At 40.4% G+C, this 18,961-nt stretch overlaps 1 protein-coding gene across 1 annotated transcript in view; it reads right to left on the bottom strand.

Annotated features, from left to right (window-relative positions):
* The window catches only part of fam110b (family with sequence similarity 110 member B), a 116,857-nt gene extending 103,183 nt beyond the window's left edge, over nucleotides 1-13,674 (bottom strand). The window contains exon 1 of the mRNA XM_052023291.1: nucleotides 13,370-13,674. The gene's annotated coding sequence lies outside the window, so the exon portion shown is untranslated. The remainder of the gene's footprint in view (nucleotides 1-13,369) is intronic.
* Between the last annotated feature and the right edge of the window lie 5,287 nt (nucleotides 13,675-18,961).

Raw genomic sequence — 18,961 nt, 5'->3', positions numbered from 1 at the left:
AGAGTGTTTTCTGGTGCTTTAGTGATTTAATTTTTTAAAAATAATAGTACATTTTTGTTTTGAATTTCTAGTAGTTCTTGAATCTATTTACATTCAAGCTCTTTATGGTTCATTCTGGAGCTGCAGTTTAACCAGAAGCCTTTCAGTGGTATTGCCATTTGCTGCAGGGCCTTGCAAATCAGTTCAGAGGTGGTTTAAAAATCAGGAAGTTTACACTGGGGAACCACTCCAGGTAGGAGTTTAGTGGGAGGCTACTGGTGAACCAAACAGCCGAGTGGAAAGTTCAGAGCAGTAAGAATTTTAGCCTTTTTGATCCCAGTTTTGCTTAAAACATATAAAATAGGGATAGGATAAGGCCAATCAAACCTGGTCGATTATTCTACGCAATCATGGCTGATTATTCCCACCTTTCCCCCATAGCCCTTGAACCATTTAGCACTAAGAAATACATCCTCCTCCTTTAATATTTTTTTACTAATTTGGTCTCCATTCCCTCTATTGTAGAAAATTCAACAGGTTCACCACCTTCTAACAGAAGAGACTTCTCCTGATCTCAGTTCTAAATGGTAATTGCTATAACCAGAGGCTGTGACACCTGACTTTGGGCTTTCCAGCTATTAGGATCCCCCTTCCCGTATCTAGTCCTGTTATAATTTTATACATTTCTGTGAGATCCCTCCAATTCTTCTACACTCTAGTAGAAACAAGCCTAACCAACATAAACCCTCCTCAAATACCAGACCTGCCACACCAGGAATCAATCCACTAAACCTTCTCTGCATTCCCTCCATGACAAGAGCATCCTTCTCAGTTAAGTGGACCAAAACTGCACACAAAACTACAGATGGGATCTCACCAATGCTCTATACAACCACAGCAATAAATCCTTGCTTCTGTACTCAAATCCTCTTGCACTAAAGCCAACATACCATTTGCCTTTCTAATTGCTTGCTACACCCGAATGCTTACTTTCAGTCACTGGTGTACAAGGATATCCAGGTCTAATTGCACCTTCTCTTTTCCAATTCTATCACCATTTAGATAAAGTCTTCCTATTTTTAGAATCAAGCAAATAATGATGCAAATTCGACGCATGTTGGAAGCCACTGATACGGCATAGCAGAGGAAATTTGGAAGAGCTGCTTTGATGGCTGCATGGGAGGGTGATACTGCACTGATGAGCACCAAGGATGTCATTAAATTGCAAAGCGTGCAGAAAAAATTCACCAAGGATGTTACCAGGACTGGAGGGCTTGAACTACAAGAGCCTGGATAGGCTGGGGCCATCTTCTCTGGAGCACAGGAGGCTAAGAACTGATCTCATTGAGGTTTATAAAATTATGAGGGGCATAGATAAGATGAATGGTCACAGTCTTTCTCCCCCCTCCCCCCCAAGAGTAGGAGAGTCTAAAACTAGAGTTCATTGGTTTAAGGCAAGAGAGGAAAGATTTAAAGGGGAGCTAAGGGGCAAGTTTTTCCACATAGAGTGTAATGGGTATATGGAACAAGCTGCCAGAGGAAACGGTACAGGCAATTACAGCATTTAAAAGACATTTGGACAGGTACATGGATAAGACAGACCGAGAGGGATATGGGCCAAATGCAGGCAAATGGGACTAGTTCAGGTCAATAACTTGGTCGGCATGGACGACCTGGACTGAAAGATCCGTTTCCCGCTGTATAACTCTCATTGTTCTATAAACCTTACATTAATCTGCATCCGCCATACATTTGCCTACTCACCTAACTTGCTTAAAATTACACTGGAGTTTCTTTACATCTTCCTCACAGCTCACACGCCACTCCTCTGCTGTTCTGAACTTTCTGCAAACTTGGAGAAGTTACATTTAGTTCCCTCATATAGAAGTTTAAGGTGAGAGGGGAAAGATTTAAAAGGGACCCGAGGGGCAACTTCTTCACACAGAGGGTGGTGCATATAGGGAACAAGCTGCCAGAGAAATTAGTTGAGGCAGGCACAATGACATTTAAATTATATTTGGATATGTACATGGATAGGAAAGGTTTAGAGGGATATGGGTCAAATATGGATAAATGGGACTAGCTTAAGTGGGCACCATGGTTGGCATGGATGAGTTGGGCCAAATAAATCATTGATATATGCAGTGAATACTCGGGGTGCACTATTCCCTGTGGCACCCCAATAATAATTGCCTATTACATGGAAAAAGATCCATTTTTCCTATCTTTTCCTGTCCTTCAACCAATTCTCAATCCATGCCAGTGTATTACCTCTAATCCCATTTGTTTTCATTCTGCACACAAACTTCTTCTGTGGATACTTATCAAACTCCTTCTGGTATCTTAAAACAGTTGTAATACTTTGCTCTTTTCAGTACATAGCTGTATGGATATAGCTCCACCGAACATACCATTAAGAAGAAGCATTTTAAAAACATTATAGAATTGATCTTAAATTGATCATATCATCGAGAGGTGTGTGGGAATGAATGCATGCATTTGTTAATTGTCATTTAGTTTTTGAATCAGTATTTACTTAGCATCTTTATCATAATGTAACATCTCAAGGTGCTTCACAGGAACTACACGTGATTCAAGGATATTGAATCAGATGACTAGTTAAGACTATATTTAATACTTGCGACTTAAAAGGATTAGGTTAAAAAGCAGCAAGGTTAGGAGGGAATTCTAGAGCTTATAGCCCTCACAGCTGACTGTATTTAGCACATAGACAACATGTACGTGTACTAACCATACTGTGTGATACAGCTTAGGCTAAAACCTCTCCTCAACCTCTCAGTAGCTTCTGACATGGTTGACCACACCATCCCTTCCAACAGCTCTGTTAATACCCCAGAACGGTGGATAGTCTTTTAATCATCCAAATATGGAAACCCCTGGAAATCTAAAGTCAAACCTTCAATATCTCCTTCTCATGCACACATTGTCCCTTGACAACACCTGCAGACTTGGGAGTCAACATCCACATGCATATAGATGTATGTCTGTAGATGCACATGTATTCAAGAACCCCACTGCATACAGTAAGAGGGCACATAAACTAGAAAGAAACCATAAGGAGCTTACTGGGTTGTAAGAAGGCCTTTGTTGGGACAAAGAAACAAAAGTGTGACGTAGTTCAAACCTTCAGTGTCATCTTATAAGTCAAGACTGAACCAACCAGTACATTTGCTTTTTAAAAGACGAAGATCTTGCAGTTATCTTGAAACATAGTACAACTTTCAGTATCTCTGATTTTTAGCTTTGTATCAAATTGCAAGCAAGAGAGACATGCAGAAAAGACATTCACTGAGAAAAATTGTGAAAGAGAATGTTAATGATATTGTGGGCATCTTTTACCCAAGTAAAAATCAACTGTATAAATAAAACTGCATACAAAAGAGCCTAAAGGACAGATCTTCCTTGCCAAGTCCTCAATACAATTTCTGAAGAAATCCACACAATACAATTCCAAATGATTTTGTGGAAAAATCAGGCAGCCAGTTATTCCATCAGCTCTCTGACCGAGACGACCATTTTAGAGACTCTCCACTTAAAATAACAATGGATACTGATTGGTTTGAAACAACTGCTTTTAAAAAAAACAGCAAATGTGCACAGAAATGACCTCTTTTAGCTTGGAACTCTGGCAGAATCCCTTCCTCTCCTTTAAAATATATCTTTAAAAAAATTATAAATAGCATTTGTAAATATTCCTACATTTTCTTTGCAAGTTTTTGAAGGTTTGTGACATTCAAACTCTTTGACATCAGGTTGAGTTGGTTTCACCAGCTGTCAAAGGCCCGGAAATAGTGGAAGCACTGGTCAACGTTTTCCAGAATTCCATGGATTATGGAATAGATCCTGAAAACAGGAGAATGGCACACAGGACTATACAATTTAAAAAAGGAAGAGAGAAAACAAGAAACTGCAGACTGGTTTGTATCAATAGTTGGGAAACCGCAAGAGCCAATTATAAAGTATGGGATTACAGGGCACTTGGAAAATATCGACGGGATTGGACAAAGTCAACATGGGTTTCTGGGAGGGAAATGCTGCGACAAAGCTATTGGAGTTTTTTTTAAGGATGTAATTGGTGACTGGATAAGGAAGAAAAAGTGGATATTTTCTATATGGCTTTTAGAAGGCCTTTGATAAAGTTTCAGGATTATGTGGTAAAATGTGAAATTTTCCACTTTGGTAGGAAAAACAGAAGGATGGTCTTTTATGTAAATATTAGATTGGCAATTGTTGATATATAAAGACACTTGGGTGTTCTGGCACATCAGTCACTGAAAACAAATGGTATGCTGGCCTGCACAGCAAGAGGATTTGAGCACAGGAACAAGGATGCCTTACAATTATACAGGACCTTGGTAAGATCACATCTGGAATACTGCATACAGTTTTGGCCTCCTTAGCCAAAAGATATACCTACCATTTAGGGAGTGCATTAAGCATTCACCAAAATAATTCCTGGGATGGTGAGACTGCACTGTGAGAAAAGATTAAATTAACTAACTTTGTATTCACTACTGAATTGACAAGGCTAAACACACTGGGCCTGGGAAGATGTTTGCTCTGGATCTAGAAGAAGGGGTCATGGTCTCAGGTTACAGAGCAGAGATGTAGAATTGAGATGAGAAATTTCTTTACTTAGAGGCTGGTGAACCTGTGGAAGTATCTACAACAAAAAGGGCTGTGGAGGCCAAGTCCTGGAAGGAGATAGACAAATTTCTGTATAAACAAGGCATCGAGTGATAAGGGGAGAGAATGATCATTTGGAATCAGCCATGAACCATATTGAATGGCAGAGCAGCTCAAAGGGCTGAATGACTTACTCCTGCTCCTATTTATTTTAAAATGTTTTATGGAACGTATTTCTTTGAAGCTCACATCCAGTCAGAGACCTTGTTCCCAGGATGAAAATGGCTAACACAAAGGGACATAATTTTAAGGTGATTGGAGGAAGGTACAAGAGGGACATCAGAGGTAAGTTTTTTTCAACACAGAGAGTGGTGGGTGCATGGAACGCACTGTCAGCAGAGGTTGTGGGGGCAGATACATTAAGGATGTTTAAGAGACTCTTAGACAGCCACATGAATGATAGAGAAATGGAAGGCTATGTGGGTGGGAAAGGTTAGATAGATATTAGAGCAGGATAAAATGTTGGCACAACATCGTGGGCCAAAGGGCCTGTACTGTGCTGTAATGTTCTATCCTTGCTAATCAGTTTGGAGCAAGCATTTTTGTTGTGGAACCCACTTGAAGTGACAAGGACCTGGTGGCTGCAGGTGGCAGATAGCCAAACAGAAATTTTGCTCTTTTCAAACAGTGGAGAGAATACCAAGGGAACTCAAACAGCAGAAGTAAATTAAACAACTTATTTCCTAACATTTGCACCATAGTAATCCTATTAGACATTCCAGATATGCATCCTTCTTTCCTGTGATGTAGAGAGGATTTCAGATTCAATTTCACTCTAAAAGCTTGTGCAAATGATTACCATACAATCTCTTTTTTCCTCCCTTTTAGTGAGAATTGAACACTGAATATTCTTTGGCTGACTCAGAAATAAATACTGGAATACATTATTGCATACTTAAGGCCTATAGCAGCAATATTTTAACCAAAGATTAGTGATAAGCATATCATTGCATGAAGGATCAAAAATGGGATGTTCATATTTATGATATTTACAATGTCCACTCATCAGAAAAGTAGTGTTCTATTAATGCTGATGAAGCACCAGCAATGTTTTGAAAATTTACTGATGAGATTTTGCAAAGTTAAATACTACCAACTCGAATAGTGTACACTGCACAGAACCATTTCTTATCAGCAACTGGTATCAAAGCACTGGAACATAACTGGTCACAAGTTGGTCTGGAAATTGTAGACTAAAGACTCAACAGTTCAGTGGCCGATTCCCCTTCAGATCTGTTCTCCCACTGCTCAGCCACTGCATTCTGATGGAATTTGATTGATTAAATTTCAAGCTGCTCAGCTCTATTCAAATTTGTGCAAGGCCAAGGTGTAATCTGATTTACTTAGCTTCTTTTTATGACTGTTAAGAGATATTCTTGCATTTGAATTTTTTTTACTATTACATGATCAAGCAATAAAGCAAATCAAAAAATTCTACTTGTACAAAACAGAAAAGTGTTTCTGAAGGTGAGCCCATTTTTGAAGAATGGACAGGATTGCCCAATACCAAAACAGTTTTACAATTCAACATCTTCAAAATGGAAACAAATCCAGAAACATTTCCAGCTGACTGACTGCTCAATAACCATCCGCAAAAATATACGGATTTTAACTAATAGCTTTCAAGAAACTTGGGCCTTAACTATTTCAATGTAGTTTATGTTCATTATTTCTATCAAATCAAGTTAAACAGAATGTAACTGCAATGTGTGGCTTGCAACCTATACTCAAAATAAAAGTCGAATTGAGCACAGTATCAGATTAGAAATCCAAAAAGGTAAGATGTTTATTTATTAGTCACATGTACATCAAAACAGAGTGAAATGCTTCTTTTTAGCGTTACTGAGAATGTGCCTGGGGGGGGGGGGGGGGCAGCCCGCAAGTGTCGCCACTCTTCCATTGCCAACGTAGCAATGTCCACAACACCTAACCTGTACGTCTTTGAAATGTGGGAGGAAACCAGAGCACCGGGAGGAAACCAACGCAGACACACAGGGAGAATGTACAAACTCCTTACAGACAGCAGGGGGAATTGAACACAGGTCGCTGGCGCTGTAACAGCGTTACGCTAACTGCTACACTACCATGCCGCCATCAAGGCAAGTGAGGCATCTGTACTTGGCCCATCTGCTGTTCAGGGTCAGTGGATGTTTGGGTGCAGATCATCAAGGTTACCAAATAGTCCAGAACGTGACGTTTAGAGTGAAACTTGTCACTTCAACCTTTAATAGTTAGTTTGTACATGGCTGGCCCGAAATGCTTATCATCATCTACAGCTTGACTGATCAGCTAGGGCAATCATTTTCCACTCATTCTCACAAAGAAATAAGTGTCCATTCTAATAAAAGAAAATCTTTAAAAGCAGAAAATGGTCTGATTTGCTTTACAGAGGGGTTAATAAAATAGCATCATTATGTATTCATACCTGCTCCAAAATAATAGAAAATAAGTAAATGTCAGAACATTAAAATTTACTATTAGCCTTCTTGTAGGCAATTGAGTGTTAGAATCTCACAATTGGCAGCATAATACTTGCACATAATTAAAAACAAGATAGAAAAGTGACAGTACTCAATTTATGATACTGCATATTCCAACATTTATGTACCATGGCAGATCTGAATCTGCAATACACCTCAGCAGTAAATCACAAGACAGTGGGATAGGCACTGTGGTGTAGCTAATAGAGCTGGTACCTCACAATGCTAGAGAGTTGGGTTCAATCCTGACCTCAGGTACTGTCTGTACAGACTTTGCATGTTCTCCCTGTAACTGTGTGGGTTTCCTTTGGGTACTCAGGTTTCCTCCCACATCCCACAAATGTACGGGTTGGTAGCTTAACTGGCCACTGTAAATTGCCCCTAGTGTGTAGGTGAGTGGTTGAATCAGTGGGGTGGAGGCAGGGTAGTTGATGAGAATGTGGGGAGAATTTAAGACTGGGATTAATGTAGGATTAGTGTAAAATAAGTGGTTGATGGTCAGCAGAAACTCGATGGGCCAAAGGGCTCATTTCCATGCCACATCTCGCTATGATTATGACATATACAGATGTACCCAACACCAGCCAAACCACACAAGCAGAATCAAAATTCATTTACAGCTTTTACCAATTTTTTTTCTTTTCACACCTGGATCAGTTTCTGATTCAGAAGATTAGAAAATTCAAGTTTTAAAACAAAACTACCAAATCCATGGACGGTACAAGTTTACTAATTTCAGTGAATGACTTTCCTACCACCCTCCCTCCTTAGAAACATATCAGATGACCAAGCAGTCCAGCCAGAAGTCATGCAAATTTAATAGAGATGACTATCTAAATAACCAGAAGTCAAATTTTGTTACTGATTGTGATCTCACCTTGCAGGTTGGAAAATATGATGCAGTGTAGGTCGTTAGCCTGTTGATACTCAATGCCAATGCTCCTCCCCCACCTTCAGTGATGCCTGCTGAGACTTGCACATTGCATCAAGTATACACTTCACCATTGGTCAAATCCATAGCTATCCAGTTATAAAATCATCATTTCCACATCATGCAATAATCTTTACGTTTCACAGGGGTATTACTATATTTCAGGGGAAAAGGTTTAGCAATCTGTGGCTCTAAACCCAAAACATGTTTTACCACTGAATGTAATCTTTTAACTACAATGGCATTAATATACTAGCATGAAACCTAAGGAGCAAACGACAATCTTTTCTATAATAATGTAATTGAGTTAATGAATACTAGCAAAAATAAACCAATGAGGCATTCTTTAATTATCAAAGTACTAGTACTCACCAAATTTATGCCCTGTTAACTATTCACCCAAGTATTTTTTTAAAAAATAGCACCTTTCCTTCCTATCCTTAAACCAAAACCAGAGGCTGAGGGGAGACCTGATAGAATATCCTGGACCCAACATATTGATGCAGTCATGAAGAAGACACACCAGCGGCTCTACTTCATTTGGAGTTTGAGCAGATTTGGTATGTCACCAAAGATTCTTGCAAATTTCTATAGTTGTATGGTGGACAGCATTCTGACTGGTTGCATCACAGCATGGTATGGAGGCTCCAATGTGCAGGATCAAAAGAGGCTGCAGAGTGTTGTAGACTCAGCCAGCTCCATCATGGGCACAACCATCCCCACCATCAAGGACGTCTTCACGAGGCGGTTCCTCAAGGCGGCAGCATCCATCATTAAGGACCCTCACCATCCGGGACATGCCCTCTTCTCATTACTATCATTAGCGTGGAGGTACAGGAGCCTGATGACCCACACTCAATGTTTTAGGAACAGCTTCTTCCCCTCCACCATAAGATTTCTGAATGGTCAATTATCCAATGAACACTACCTCATTATTCCTCTTTTGCACTATTTCATTTTTTTTGGTAACTTGCAGTAATTTTTATGTCTTGCACTGTACTGCTGCCACAAAACAACAAATTTCACAACATATGTCGGTGATAATAAACATGATTCTGATAAGTTTATAAAATTATGAGAGGCATAGATAGAGTAGACAGTCAGTATCTTTCTCCCCAGGGTTGAAATGTCTAATACTAGAGGGTATGCATTTAAGGTGAGGGGGGAAAGTTCAAAGGAGATGTGGGGGGAAAGTTCAAAGGAGATGTGTGGGGCAAGTTCCTCCTCCTCCCTCTCCCTCCCCCCCCCCCCCCCCAACAGAGAATGGTGGGTGCCTGGACTGCAATGCCAAAGGTCGTGGTAGAGGCTCTTAGATAGGCACATGAATATGCAGAGAATGGAGGGATATGGACCATGTGCAGGCAGAAGGGATTAGTTTAATTAGGCATCATTACCTTAATATGATCAGCACAACATCATGGGCCAAGAGGCCTGTTCCTGTGCTGTACTGTTCTATGTTCAAAGGCATCTGGTTACATACTTGCTTTAATTTGTTCACTGGTAGAGCCGAGAAAGTCAGATGGGTCTTCTCAAAATACTGCAGCCCTTGTAGTGATAGGGATCCTACACTGATGCAGGGCAGGAAATTCCACAATATGTACTGACCCCTTAACTCTGAAATAACAGCAACATATATTTTCAAGCTACGACAGTTTTCAAATTGGAGATGGTAAACCACTCTGTGCTTCACGCTGTTGGGTTTGTGAAGCTTTCAGGCATCTGGCAAGTTTTCCATCACATTTATGGCAAATGATTGTCATTTTATGGGGAAATGAGGCAGGGGACGTGGAGAAGGAAGAGCCACTTAACACAGCTTTTACCCTTCACTTGCAGCACAGTGTTGATACGACAATCTAATTCAGCTTCTGGTCACTCGAGATTCACAAGGTTCTAATGTTGGGGAACTAAACAAGGAAGAAGCCATTGAAGGTGATGAGAGGGGTGGGTTTTCCCTCGTTCAAAGGGGTGATTTTCTGGCAATTAGATGGTGCAGATGAATGAAGTTGAACACCACAAGAATCAGTGAACAGCTTTATTCCTGTCCTTATTTGGAAGAAACTGACATTGATGAAGCTGGGGAAAGTGGCTTGGTTAAAGGAAACTTCCATTAAAAATGTTGACTTAATGACAGGCCTCAAGAGCAGGAAGATCACTCAATCCCTTTAGCAATTCATTCATTCGATTATTAATACATTTTCTTAAAAAGTACTAATTCCATCTACACATGTACACACAAAATTCCACACTTATCACATGAATAATATTTGAATTTTCAATGGAGCTGGTCAACACTTTTTGGGGTGGTGGTGTTGGGGGGGGGGTGGGGAGGGGTCAGAATTTCCAATTTCCATTAACCCTTACAATGTCAAAATGCTCTCTGCCATCACCTGTAATCGCCTAGTTGTAATTCTAATGATAAGCCCCCTTGTTTTGAACCATCAGGAAACAGTTCATCTCTTCTTACTCCACTGAATCATTTAATTAATGTAATAAAGCTGTTTATGGTAATCTTCTACATTGAAGAGAATAGAAACCTAGTCCATGCAATCCATCTTCAATTTAGCTTCAGTTGCCATTCTGGTGAACCTGTGCTGCACCCACTCCAAGGTCAATATCTCCTCGGGAGCTCTACCCAGAGATAATGCAGTACTTTAAACAAGACCTACCACAACTTTATATAATTAAGATAATTTCACACCTTTGTATTCTTTGAGATAAAGGATAACATTCTACTCAACTCTATCTTTTTTTTAAACACACTGAATGCCTAAATCTTTGTTAATCTACTGACTTCTTGCCATTTAGAAAAACTGGTTCACCTTTTGAATCCTTTCATTTCCCTATATTAATCTCCATTCACCAATACTGCCCACTCACCAAAACCATCAATGCATCTTTGCAATTATATCCACACTATTTATAATATCACCTTAACTGATGTCAACAATATGGTTCACTATCCCTGAAAGCCATAGCACAAGGCCTGATATCTGCGGGATGCAACTAACTTGCTTACTAGCGTAAATACCTCCATTTTTTGTTGAATCTCTTACCTCTTGACTAATTCCCTACCTACATCATTGGGTTATCTCCAGTTTTCTGGATGATCATAGCCATTTCCTGTGCATCATATGTGGCTCTCCAGCAATTCACCTTTGACCTGTTCCACATGACCGCAGTTTTATAAAGACTTCTTGACGCCATTTTCCCCCACATATAGCTTTGAAGCTAAGGCAGCTACTGTCATCTTCCCTCTACCATTTAACTCTTGCATCCAAGTCTGAATCAAAATAATAATGACAGAAAACCAATGGCTGTATTTGAACCCAAATTGATACGGTTATGGAGCTAGTCAATAGAACTGCTACTGCATCTATTGTTTTACTAATACTTAGAAGAAGGTTGTTTGGGTGTCAATCAGGTGGGTTAGATGTGACTGGGATACACCTCAGCAAACTTCCACACTGTTGGATACATTTTTTAAGCTGTATTGAATAGCTTGGTAGGTGTGCAGTTAGTTGTGTCGTAGAGATTTTCAGAGCTACAGTTGAGATGTGTCAGTGCCCATGTGACTTTGCTGCATCCACTGCATTCAACTACTCCAATATGCACGCTGCAAATAGAAATACCAGTTGCTACAACTTTAATAAGCAACAATATAAAATATGAAAGATCTACTCAACAATATCTAATTGGCATTAAAAAAAATGCCATCAACTCAATATCATCTTATTCTGAATTCTCACTGCAGTGCACAGGAAATCCCTAACTGTAAATTGCAGTTGAGCTAACTGGGTACATCATAATTTATAAACATACATTATTACTGACAAAGTACATTGACTAAGACTCTCTTATCAAGGTTAGAGATAATTTAACAATGAATTAAGTTTTTCTTGGTTCTGTTATAATTCAAGAATCCTATGCCAAGTACAGATGGCCTTTCCATATGTACCACAGATTTCTTATTGCTTCAGGAATGTAACTTGTCCAAAATGCTTCAAGATGTTGCACGTTTTTGTTACTCTTTCCATTACTCCCACAGCAACGGTATCCACCCATTTCCAGTGCTCCTCCATTAAATCATTCAGGTCCACCAGTGCAAGCTTACACGTGTGGGCCCCTCCTGTCACTTTGTGAAAATAAGATGTCATAAACATCACCTTAAGTGATTTATTGGATTACATTTATATTTTTCCACTATTCTTTAGAACTGACCTAATTTCCTAATGCTATCATCCCAACATCATGGCCCAAAGCTCCAGGAAACTACATGGGTTACTTGCCCTGAAAGGTATAAGAAAGCCTTCTACTATATCTAGGTCGATTTCAAAATGACCAATATAAAATAATTTTCCTCTACAGGATGCTTATTGGCCTTCATGTAATCAAGAATCGTCAGAAATGATCAAGGAGCTGAGCAGCAAGGATTCTCGTCTCTAAAAACCCACCAAGGCTCCCCTTCCATTTCTCAAGTGTTTAATTTGTGAAGCTACGTAACAGAACCAATGTTTGTTAAAAATATATTGCCACGAAATCTTGCACTGTTTTAGGTGCAAAATGTTCCTGCTCAGCCACATCCAACTACCCAAGTTGAGGTGGATTCAAATATTGCACACACACACGGTCAGTTACATTCATTTGAATTTGAAGAAAGCAGACACCCTGCTCGATGCCCCCGCCTCTCCTCAAACCGACCTTCTCTACGCGGTTTTTTTTTTGAACAGTTACCCTTGTTTTTAGCCCAGTGTGAAACCAGCAGCCTGGCTTTCCCAACGAACAATGCCGAACCGAGAGTGCTGCTCGCTCACCTTTTACAACACTTCGCAGCAGCGCTTATGAGTTAAACGTTTTCACAAACAAATGCCGGGTGGACATGATTCACAACTTCCCTTTTTCCCCCCTTACTCCACTCATGACCTTCCCAGACATGATTCACAACTTCCTTTTTTCCCCCTTACTCCACTCATGACCTTTCCACTTCATTCACACAAAAGAGCGACAGGCGATATCGTGCATAGCGAACGGCTTTTCCAGCCTTTATGAACTTGGAGGGGGGTGGGGAAAGAGAGAAGCAATTTAAAAAAAAATAAATGACAGAAAGTACTTCAGGTTCGCTTCGCTATCTCTCCGTTTCCCCCACACAGCGTGTGCACTGAGGAAGCCGAGCCACAGCTGAGCTCCAGGACCAGGGCTTCAGACATCCAGTTAAGCTGAAACAGCGATATTGCTCGGTTACAATTATTTTTTTTGAAAGGAAAAGACTACTTACCGGGAGGAAGGAAGGCTGCGCCCCGGAGCCGGCTGCCGTGTGGCGCGGGGAGAATGGAACGTGGCCCGGATCGGGGTGAGCCGGAGACAATGTATCGCAGCGATGTATTCCGGCACAGCAGCGACACTGAGGGAGACTGTGAGCTGCTGCTCCACACACAACACACTCACTCACAACCCGCAAAACCAGCACAGGGAGGAACACGCCTCTCAGCACCTCCAGCCCCGCCTGGCGGATTAAAAAAAACAAATAGTTCACTTCTAAATTACTGGCTTTGCAACTGCATTCACTACCTGCCCAACACTATTCTCCCACCGAACCCCAAAGAATTTAATAAGTTGAATTTGCGCACCGATTCATACCCCTTTATTTAATGGTTCAGTCGCCTAAGTCAAAGGAGAAAATGCTTTTTTTTCCCCTTTATCAACGAAAATTGGAGGCGTACTGCAGTGGGTGATAATTTACTGAAAAGACTAAGACTCAAAGGCAGTGGGCGTCAAAACAACAGAAAGTGTTAATTCTCTGTGGCTCTTTAAAAATACACAAAATGCGGCGACCATATTTATTCGGTTCCCTGTGCAATTTATATTTGTTGCAGGTAGACGTACGTATTTTAACAAAATTAAGGTCATTTTTATAATAGCCGCGTCTCAAAATAATATTGTAGAAAATGTTTTATTATCGTTCATGTTGATGGGCAGGTGAGAAAACAGTAAAGCAATTTATATGTTGCTTATTCAAAATGCATGCAAAATAATGTCACCTAATTTATTACACTATTATTTCCCATCTGTAAACAGTAAATTATAACTAAAGAAAGATATAAAATGTGAAATTAACGGTATATTTTCGAAAAACTGCTTCAACTATCCCTGGGATAATGACATCCCTTGTAACAGTTAAAATAATTTGCATTTATGTGGCATGGTAATACTTCCATTTCACAGGAGCCTCACTGAAGGGGTAGATTTCAAGGAGCATCTTAACAGGGGATATAGAGAGGCTTAAAGAGGGAATTCCAGGGCTTAGACAGTTGAAGACACGGAGGGATGGAGAGAATAGGGAATGCAGCAGTGGCCAAAGCTGGAAAGTAATAGATTTGCGGGTGTATACTGAGAAAGTGAAGGATGAAGCCAAGAAGGAATTTGAAAACAAAACTGAGAATTTTAAAATTCAGGCTTTGATGGATTGGGAGCCAATTTAGAACAGTGAGCACAGGGATTACAGCCTGAGAGTACACTGTAAGGAAGCAGAGGGAAGAATGTTGGATGAGCTTGAGCTAATAGAGATGGAAGACTGGTTAGATCTAGAGTGCTTTACAATAGTGAAGACCAGAGATAAAAGAAATCTTCAACTTTTGTTTAGTTTTTCTACTTGCTTTGTACATATATATAATGTAAAAACAATAGATGTGCAACATAAATTATCAAACCTCAATTTAAATGTGTACACTAATGCTAACATGATTATAAAAAAACAAGGACGCTATAGTTGGAAATGTAGATTCTTAACAATACACATTAATTGTTGAAAGCACAAGGACTGTCTTTGTCTGCTGTAACACCTGGCTTCTCAAACAAATCTAAACATAATGAGATTACATTAAAGTACCTGTGCATAAAATAAAGAGATGTGCAAAAAACCATAACTGGAGAAGTCCCACAGACCTCAGAGAGCTGTAGAACTGGAGTAGATTACAGAGAGACCCAAGGCCATGTGGGATTTAAAAACAAAAATGCCAATAATATACTGTAAACACTGCTAGATTAGGAGCCACTGAGGAGATAGTGAATGGGGATTGGTGTGCTTTGGGATGAGGGCAGCAGAGTTTTGGGTAATCTCAAATAGCAAGGAAAGCATGTGAATAGTCAGTTTGAGGAAACGATAAACATGGCTGGATATTTCAGCATCATTAGTTAATTGATATAAACAGAGCTGGGGAAAAAGAGAATTGAACCAACACAAGAAAAGTGAGAAAGAAAGGAGGCACAACAAGAAGCTCAGATAGGTAATTGTCATATCACTGATGTAAAGAAGCAAGAAGATACTTACTATTAGATTTCAAGATACACATCCACCTCCCATCTATTAACCCATGATTCAAATGAGAACAACATTAAGTAAACTTGATGCAGATATGGCTTAAAGAAGTCAAGATGCAATAATAATGCAATATGTGTCGGACATTGTATCATCCATTTTTCTGCCATTGAATGGGTTCACAACCCACCAATGTTTGTCAATCACAAACCTCATGTAGCAAAGGACTGCAAAACTAATGCAAGGAATTTATTGCTGTTTCATTCATGGTGTGTTGGAACCTTAATTGTGAGAATTTGAAAACCACCCATCTACACATCTGATTATGGTATTATAGCTATTATGGAAATGTGATTGAGGGATGGACAGAACTGGTAGCTCAATATTCGGGTACAGATGCTTCCAGCATGATAGAGGTGGAGGGTAAGAGAGGAGGGGGACTTGCACTACTGATTAGGGAAAACATCAGAGCAGTACTTAGAGACGATATCTCGGGGAGACGTCCAGTGAGGCTATATGGGTAGAAATTAGAAATTTTAAAAAATAGTATCACTTTGATGGAATTGTACTTTAGGTTCCCCAATAGTAAGTGGGAATTAGGGGAGCAAATATGTTTGGAAATCACAGATAGGTGTAGAAATAATAGGGTTGTTAATAATAGGTGATTTTAATGTCCCTAATATTAACTGGGACTGCCATTGGCTAAGGGATAAGATAGGGCAGAATTTGTTAAGTGTGTCCAGGAAAGTTTTCTAATGCAAAGTGTAGATGACCATGAAAGAGAAGGGACTACATTTGATCTCCTAAGGGAATGAGGCTGGGATGATGTGTTAGTGAGGGAGAACTTTGGGACCAGTGACCATAGTTCTATTAGTTTTAAGATTCTGGTCCACAAGCTAAAGTCCGAAATTGGACAGGAATGTGCAAAGATTGATTGGGAGAGGCTGATGGTAGGTAAAGAGATGTCTGGCCAAAGGGAGGCTTTTAAGAGTGAGATAAGAAGAATTCAGGGCCAGCATGTTCCTGTTGCAGTGAAAAGCAAGACTGGCAGGATTAGGGAACCCTGGTTGACGGGGGATATTGAGTCACTGGTCAGGAAAAAGAAGGAGGCAGATGTCAGGATTAGGCAGATGGGATCAAGTGAATCCCTGGAGGAGAATAGGGGATGCTGGAGTAAACTTAAGAAGAACATTAGGAGGGCAAAAAGGGGATATGAGATATCGCTGACAGATAAGATAAAGGAGAATCCTAGAAGATTCTGTAAGTGTATTAAGACCAAAAAGGTAACTAGGGAAAGAGTAGGTCCCCATAAAGATTAGTGTGGTAATCTATCCATGAAGCTACAGGAGTCCAATATGAATGCATCTCGTCTGTATTTGCTTTGAAGAAGGACATGGAAGCTAATGAGCTCAGGAAAGAGAAAAGTGATATCCTAAAGCACATCGACATTACGAAGAGGAGGTGTTGGTTGCTTTGAAATGCAGAGAGGTGGATAAATCCCTGGGACTTCTGTTGTATCCTAAGACGTTGTGGGAAGCATGGGAGGCATTTGCTGGGGCCCTGGCAGAGATTTTTGCACCTTCATTAGCCACAAGTGAGGTACCAGAAGAATGGAGGGTGGCTAATGTTGTGTCTTTATTTAAGAAGGGCTGCAATGATAAGTCAGGGAACTACAGGTCAGTGAGCGTTAGATCAGTGGAGGGAAAGTTCCTGAAAGGGGTGCTGTGGGACAGGACTTAGTTGCATTTGGAAAGACAGGGACTGAATCGGGATGGTCAGCGTGACTTTGTGTGTGGGAGATCACGTTTCACAAGATTGATTGAATTTTTTGAGGAGGTGACCATGAGGATTGACAGGGGTAGGGAGGTGGACGTTGTCTGCATGGACTCTTGACAAGGTCCTTCATGGTAGGCTGGTTCAGAAGATTAGAATACATGGGATCCAGGGTGCAATAGCAATTGGATACAAAATGGACGATAGTACAAGGCAGAGGATGGTACGGGGGGGGGGGGGGGGGGCACAGGGAGGGTTGTTTTCCGGATTGGAGACCTGTAACTTGTGGTGTACCCCAGGGATTGGTGCTGGGTCCTTTGTTGTTCATCATATAAATGACTTGGAAGAGAATGTATGTGACATTGATAGTAGGTTTGCAGATGACACCAAAATTGGTGATATAGTGGACAGTGAAGAAGGTCGCCTAAGGTTACAACAGGATCTAGATCAACTGTGAAAATAGGCAAGGGAATGGCTGACAGAATTTAACTCAGACAAGTATGAAGTGATGCACTTTGGGAAGTTAAACCACACCAGGACATACTGAGAGAATGGCAGGGCCCTGGGGAGTGTTACCAAATAGCAAGGCTTTGGGGTGACGACACAGGTAAACAGAGTGGTAATGAAGATGTATGACATACTTGCCTTCATCAGCTGAGGCACTGAGTATAGGAGTTGGGACGTCATGTTACAGTTGTACAAATCATTGATTAGGCCACACTTGGAGTATCATGTACAGTTCTGTTCACCACGCTATAGAAAAGATGTGATTTAGCTAGAGGGGGTGCAGAAAAGATTCACAGGAATGTTATCTGGACTGGAGGGCTTGAGTTATAAGGAGAGATTGGATAGGCTGGGACTGTCTTCCCTGGAGTGAAGGAGGCTGAGAGGTGATCTTATAGAGGTTCATAAAATCATGAGGGGCACAGATAGGATAGATACAGTGGTTTTCCTGGGGTAGGGGTGTCTAAAACTAGAGGGCATAGGTTTAAGGTGAGAGGGGAAAGATTTAAAGGAGACCTGAATGGCAAGTGTTTCACACAAGAGGGTGATGCGTATATGAAATGAGCTGCCTGAAAAGATGGTAGAGGTGAGGACAATTACAATGTTTAAAAGATATTTGGACACGTACATGGATAGGAAAGGTTTAGAGGGATATGGGCCAAATGCAGGTAAATGGGATTAGAATAGGTAGGCATCTTGGTTGGCATGAATAAGTTGGGCCAAAGGACCAGTTTCCGTGCTGTACAACTGTATGAATCTCTATGTATCTATAAGTGGGATGGGAGGCTAGTTGGAGGCAAGTGTGACATTTAATAGGTCACAATTTCAGCATGGATCCAGGAGGAGCACTTTTTCCATGTTCTTCCCAATGAGAAGTAACTAAGATAAAATCAGTGACTTTGATACAAATGAGACAGAAAGGACTAGGGTCTCAGTTAGGCAAACCAGTAGACTGTTAAACACACACATTTGCGCTTGTCTATTTTTGTCCAGATTAGAGGGAGGTGCAACCAAAAGTTTTAAACCGAAGGGAGGTTCAGCTCAAAAACTTTGAAAACCACTTCGCTAGAAGAACACAAATAAATCACAAGTTTTTTTTACATCTCAAAGTCAGAATAAAGACAATCAAGGATATTGTAAAACACTGACTACTATGTAAGAGTTACCAGACACTGATGAAATGTTAGTTTGTTGTTAGCTCATCTCCATTAAAACAATCTTATACTGCAATTGACCTTCATCTAGTTGTGCAAATTTCAGCGAAATGCTTAATAA

Source organism: Pristis pectinata, chromosome 9 (assembly GCF_009764475.1).
Source record: "Pristis pectinata isolate sPriPec2 chromosome 9, sPriPec2.1.pri, whole genome shotgun sequence".
Classification (NCBI taxonomy): Eukaryota; Metazoa; Chordata; class Chondrichthyes; order Rhinopristiformes; family Pristidae; genus Pristis; species Pristis pectinata.
Note: the sequence above shows the minus strand (reverse complement) of the source record. Positions and strands in the feature narration are given on the sequence as shown.